Raw genomic sequence first — 7,217 nt, 5'->3', positions numbered from 1 at the left:
ATGAATTATTTCAGTTGACACCATCTGTAAGAAAAAGGGTTCAGAAGAATTACTCGCCCACTAGTCTGGTCTCTGCTTACAATTTGGTGAAGACCTCTAATGTATCGGTGTATAAAGCTGCACAAATGCATGGTGTTCCCATTACACCTCTCAGAGAGTGGATAACAGGATTTCACTTGACACAACAAAATCAGGACCAGAACCAGTTTTGAGTCTTGAACAGGAGGCAAGGCTTTGCAGACACTTGAAAAGTTACGCTGAGGTTGGGTATGGCTACACCAGAGCTGAAGTCATAGGGTTGGCAACTGAATACGCTGTTTCGCTTGGTAAACGAACCCCAGATAAACCATTTTCTCTGCAATGGTTCTATGATTTCATGAAAAGGTGGCCAGAACTTAAACTTGTTAAGCCTTCAAGTCTCTCTGAACAGAGGGCCAAATGTGCAAGTGAAACCTCTGTGAAGAATTATTTCAATGAACTTGAAAGTAGTATGTCAAAGTATGACTTAAAGAGTAAACCACAAAACATTTACAACATAGATGAAAAGGGGATAAACTCTGAATACAAGCCACCTAATGTCATAGCAGGTTCAAATTGCAAAGCTCAAGCTGTGATGGCTGAACGCTCCAAAAATGTAACAATAATTGGGTGTGGTAATGCACTAGGGGTACAAATACCGCCGTATTTTGTTTTCCCAGGTGAAAGGTTTTTAGATAGATAACCTTTTAGATGGCAAAACTCCTGGAGCAGATGGAACAATGACAAAATCCGGGTGGTCAAACTCTGACGTATTTAGTAAATACATGAAATGTCATTTTTTAAAATATGTTCAGGGTAGAGATAGTAATGAAGCAATACTTGTATTGTATGATGGCCATAGAAGTCACGTCTCCATAGACCTGATGGACTGGGCATTGGAAAACAATATTATATTGTTTGTACTGCCACCCACACGTCTCACATACTGCAACCAATGGATGTTGGTTGTTTTGGGCCGCTCCAAACTGTGTATAGTCATGCATGTACCGCTTTCGCAAGGGTGAACCATCGAGTAGTAACAAGGTACGATGTCTGTGCTCTTGCCTGCAAAGCATATACTACTGCTTGCCTGCAAAGCATGTACTACTGCTCTTTGTCCATCTAACTTGCAGGCTTCATTTAAGAGGGCAGGAATCTACCCACTACTTGATGGTTCAACCATGTGTGAGCAGCTAGGTTTGAAGAAACTAAAGCCATCAACTTTGTATCAAAACAATGCAGATACTAGTAAGTCTGTTACTGAAAAAGAAAATGTTCCTTCTTCCAGTGAACCAGATTTTTTTCAGTCAATGTCTTTACAAGTAAAGGCTAGTCAGGTAACACCTAAAAAAAGAAGAAATGTGGTGAGGTTATTGGTGGTAAGGCACTTGAAGGGGATACAGTAGAAAGCTTAAACAATATTATGAGAGTACTGGGTCTGGAAAGAAAACAAAACTAGTTGCAAATGGTTTGTCAAAGAAAAGAGCAGTCAAGAAGTCAACTGTTAAATCAAGTAAAACAAAAAAGTCTGTGTCTGTTAATTCAGATGTTAAAACCAAAAAGTATGTACCAGTAGAACCTGTATCTCCACAGCCTGGCCCATCCTGTGTGAATCTGGTGTATGACTCCCCCTCAATGTCAGAGTCTGATTCAGAACCAGAAGGTGTAAATGAAATTTGCTGTGTTTGCAAAAGCTATTATATTCCTAGAGAAAAGCTAGATGGTAGCCTATTCATTATGAAATGGGTTGGTTGTGAATAATGCAGCCACTGGGTACAATTAAAATAAGTCCGCCCGCTTAGCTCAGTAGGTAAGAGCGTTGGTCTACGGATCGCGGGGTCGCGAGATCGATCCTCGGGCGGGGCGTATGTTCTCCGTGACTATTTGATAAACGACATTGTGTCTGCAATCATTAATCCTCTACCTCTGATAATTTATGTGGTGAAGTTGGCAGTTACTGGCGGAGAACAGGTTTGTACTGGTACAGAATCCAGGAACACTGGTTAGGTTAACTGCCCGCCGTTACATGACTGAAATACTGTTGAAAAACGGCGTTAAACCCAAAACAAACAAACAATTAAAATATTGTACAAGTCTAAGAGTTGCTAGGAAAAACACACCATTTGTGTGTGACTGTTGTAACTGAATATATATGTCAGAAAATAATAAGAAATAAGTTTGAATAAAAAATAAATATTCATTACCACTTGATTTGTTTTCAGTGGCGCAGTTACAGTACAGTGCTTTTAGCTGTAGATGGGAAAATCATCCGTTACTAAAAATAGCTCGAGAATACATGACATTGATTTCTTGAATGGGAAAGTAGGTCATCTGATAAAACTTGTAATAATTAGCACAGCGGAGACTTATAATCGTAGGTTTTGCTTGCAGATTATATGAAAGGGGTAATATTTTGTCAAACAGATGATTTTAAGGTTTAGGAGTATATCACCAAAACACAGAAATATTTTATAAACGAACAACATCGTTACCAATATTTTACCTGACCATTACATGTTCTGCCGTACTGTCACGTACTGAAAATATTCTGAAAAAGTTGTCCCCCTTTGAAAAATAACGCCATTTGTAAAGAAATAAAAATAAACAATTGCTGAAAACTGTGTTCCACTGTGTGAAATTTCAACACTCGCACGCTATTGCAAATGCATCAAAACAAACATGTGTAACAGTTCCTAGAAAATGGTAGAGTTTTTAAAGGCGTTTGACTGTCTGGAAGTGGGGCCTCTTTAGGCAGATCTTTTTCGGAATTCAATGTTTATATCAGTATACTGACACTTGTTTTGTAGAGTAATATACACGCTATCATTACAAAAACTACAAAACAAGTGTAAGTATACTAATATAAACATTCAATACCGGAAAAATGACTGCCTAAAGGGGCCCTACTTCCGGGCAGTCAAACGTCTTTAAAAACTCACCATTTTCAAAGAACTGTTACACATGTTTGTTTTGATGCATTTGCAATAGCGTGCGAGTGTTGAAATTTCACAAAACTAAGTGGAACACAGTTTTCAGCAATTGTTTATTTTTATTTCTTTACAAATTGCATTCATTTTCAAAGGACAACTTTTTCAGAATATTTTCAGTACGGGACAGTACGGCAGAACATGTAATGGTCAGGTAAAATATTGGTAACGATGTTGTTCGTTTATAAAATATTTCTGTGTTTTGGTGATATACTCCTAAACCTTAAAGGTGAGTTGAATATAATTATGTAAATAATTTGTGATTTCTTGTTAGACTATCGGGAACACATGTCGCCAGGATACTGGAAATCTCCACTACCAGGAGAAATGAATGACTGTTATGTGTGAAACTGAAACAATCAACAACGATTCAAGGCAATAATTGTAAGTTACTAGTAATCTTTCTTAGAAAAAAATCAACAAAAAGTTTTTTCGTTTATTTTGGGTTTAACGTCGTTTTCCAACAGCACCCCAGTCATGCAACGGCGGGCAGCTCACCCAACCAGCGCTCCCAGATATTGCACCTGCATAAACCTGTATTCAGCAAGCAACTACCAACTTCCCCACACGCATCAGAGGTGGAGGACCAACGACGCAAGCATGGATAAAATACAAAAAGTGAAAAAAGACTCGGTCCACAGGTCGCTCAACACAACAAAAACGAAAATGTTGCAGGCTCGGTTTGATTGAGCCTGTTCATGGACGGTAGTGGAAATGCATGCTACCGTCCACGCCCTCTAGACCCGGGTTGAGCAGAACTCAACATTTACACATGCTAAAAATACACACACAAAAAGACAATTTAGAGACATCCGCAGATATGTTCATACACCGGTGCACATGGAACCTTCAATGCTACACTAGTGTGTAATTCCATGAAAAGCGGCGTATGGTACCGTCCACGCCCTCTAGCCCCGGGTTGAGCAGAACTCAACATTTACACATGCTAAAAGTACAAAAAAAATTTAGAGACATCCGCAGATGTGTTCATACGGCGGTGCACATGGAACCCTTCAATGCTACACTACTGTGTAATTCCATGAAAAGTGGCGTATGGTCCCCAGTTAAAATAATGGGTTTGCCCTAAACGAGAAAACAATGAGCAGAACTAAACAAACTGGAATTAAGAAAGGGGATCTGAGGTTAAGGAACCTGCATATCATAGGAACTGTCAAAAGACAAAATTAAAAAGCAGGCACCATATCCAAGGGGTGATTAAACAATACCCAAAGCTATGTTAGCGGGAGTATTGGAACCACCCAGGCCGAAATGTTCATGCTGAGAGACTAAACAGTACCAGTAACACGACATAAAAGTCGTGCTGAACGATCTGAGAAGATCGAAATATAACAGCCCTGATTGAATGTACGGGGAGACTTTTTACGGCCGCCACACGACACAAACAACGCTGCTGTGATAATAAAATAGAAAAGGTGGAAACTCAGGTCGCTTAACACAACAAAAACGAAAATGTTGTAGGCTAAGCCACTACCAAAATAGAAAAAGTAGAAACTTCACAGGTCGCTCAACACGACAAAAACGAAAATGTTGCAGGCTCGGTTTGATTGAGCCTGTTCATGGACGGTAGTGGATATGCATGCTACCGTCCACGCCCTCTAGCCCCGGGTTGAGCAGAACTCAACATTTACACATGCTAAAAGTACAAAAAGCAATTTAGAGACATCCGCAGATGTATTCAAACGGCGGTAAACATGGAACCTTCAATGATACCCGGGTTGTGGCGTGTAATTCCATGAAAAGCGGCGTTGGACCCCAGATAAAGTAATGGGTTTGCCCCAAACGGGAAAACAATGGGCAGAACTAAACAAACTGGAGCCTGCATATCACAGGACTGTCAAAAGACAAAATTAAAAAGCAGACACCATATCCAAGGTGTGATTATACAATACCGAATGCTATGAAAGCGAGTATTGGGTGTTTCTCTTGTTGCTCTGTCTTCTGCAAAGGCATTGGGTATATACGTTTTTGGTTCTTAAGGTTTGCTTTTTATATATTTATACAGGAGCATTTTTGTGTTTTACATGCCGTGCCTTTTTGTTTCCATTACGTGTGTTAGAGATTCACGTGGCGGGGATTACTTTTATTAACACTGTCCCGTGTCTTTGGAACATGGTGGGGGTAAGAGTGAGGTTAGGTGCGCACCATAAACCGGTTTAAGCTCCCCAGTGGTGTTTTTGCCACTGACCGTTCCAAGGCGGTGCCCCAATGTGTTCCTTTATTTGTTCGTTTTGTCCATGTGTTTGCTTTGTATGTGAGTGCGTGTGTGTGTGTTTGTAGTGTGCACGTCTGCGTGCTGTGGGTTTCGTTTTGGGGAGGCTGCGTTTTTGGAACATGGCATTCCCTGTTTGATATTTTCTTTGGTTTTTTTTGGAACCACCCAGGCCGAAATGGTCATGCTGAGAAACTAAACAGTACCAATAACACGACATAAAAGTCGTGCCGAACGATCTGAGAAATATAACAGCCCTGATTGACACGGCAACCCGTGTCCCGCGACCGAAATGCAATAACAAAAAGAAAAATACTCCAAACAGAATATCTTCCTTTCTTGATTCTTGTGATCTTACTACAGGTAAAATTATTATTATGACTCAAGAAACGACACTCCATATTTCATAATAAAATACACATAGAACGGAACTAGGATTACAATAGAGAAAAGTGGAAACTTCACAGGTCGCTCAACACGACAAAAACGAAAATGTTGCAGGCTCGGTTTGATTGAGCCTGTTAATGGACGGTAGTGGAAATGCATGCTACAACCCCAGTTTACGATTAAAAACAAATCCTCTGAGTACTCAAGGAATGTAGAACTGAGATTTGGCTATTTTATAAACACCAGCATTTTACCAGCAAAAAAATAAAAAGTAATGGTCTATAAACTCCTTGAAAACACATCTACGCCTAACCTAAATAAAATCACGGCTGATCAGTAACTCTCAACCCTTATAATGTGACGTTGAAATAAGATAACGTCACGATCTAAATGTTGAAGGACTCGGAAAATAGACGTCTGTGTTATATATTTTTTAGTACATAAATTGTTTGACCGTATGGAACGTTTTCACTATTGGGACTATTTCTTTACCTAGTCCTAAGTTCGAGTAATCTGATGGTAATACCCTGGTATTGCACTGTCATAGCCATCGTACTATGTAGTCATACAGATCATGCAAATGATTTGTCAAACACTTTGCAGGAACTCTGACATATTATATAATAAGGTTATTATAATAGCAATTTGATCTGGGATGCGGTATTCGGCTCAAGTGAATTTTGCAATTGTGCACGTTTTTCATAGAACTGTGTAATGTCATATATAATTAATGAAAGTAGTCCGGCAACATGCAATACAAAAGTTACAATATGACTTTTTTCTGCCTGTTCGTATTTACTTGTGAAATACATTTTTGATAAAATTCATTTAGGTATATGATGAAATATAATATCTAAATAAAGAAGATATTCAGTGTTTCAGAGAAAATGTTGATAAATATATGCGTTTAACTTACTTAACTCGTTAAATAAAAATGATAAAACACTCGACGGAGCGCGCGTTTTGTATTGTCCCATTCGACTTTAAATTGGTATGTTTAGCATTCTTTTTGGAATTACCATTCTTTATGGAAAGAGACATTCTTTTAATATTCTCCATTTATTCCGTACTTCTTTTCTAGTATCAGAATTCTATTTTTATATGATTCAATATCTCTGAGAATTTAGATCAGTTAATTTAGATATTAACTTGCATTATTTATATTAGTAAAACAATTTCATTTAGCAGTCTTAAAGAACCTTTAAAATAGAAAAATAATCTTATTTATATTTCACTTAAAATCACCTTGGTTTGCAACTTGCTAAACACGTAGATTATCATAAACTTTTTTTCCGTTTTGACATGAAAATAAATCACGTGATGTTCATATAACCTGTGTTGCACGTGGTACCACTCCAACCAGAAGCGCAGAAACACGTGAAGCCGTTCTGTCCATTTGTGCACCGGGCATCATTTTTGCACGGGTTGCTTACACATTCGTTGATATCTGAAAGAACATAGTAAATCTTCAAAAAAATCAAACAATATCTTTGTTGCACGTGTTATTTGATTACCTCGTCAGTCATAATGTTTCTTTATGGAAAGGGTCAATTAAAAGAAAAACTATGAATTATGTTTATTGTTAATACTGCTTT

The sequence above is a fragment of the Mercenaria mercenaria genome, chromosome 4 (assembly GCF_021730395.1).
Source record: "Mercenaria mercenaria strain notata chromosome 4, MADL_Memer_1, whole genome shotgun sequence".
NCBI classification, from domain to species: Eukaryota; Metazoa; Mollusca; class Bivalvia; order Venerida; family Veneridae; genus Mercenaria; species Mercenaria mercenaria.
This window is presented reverse-complemented; position numbering follows the sequence as displayed.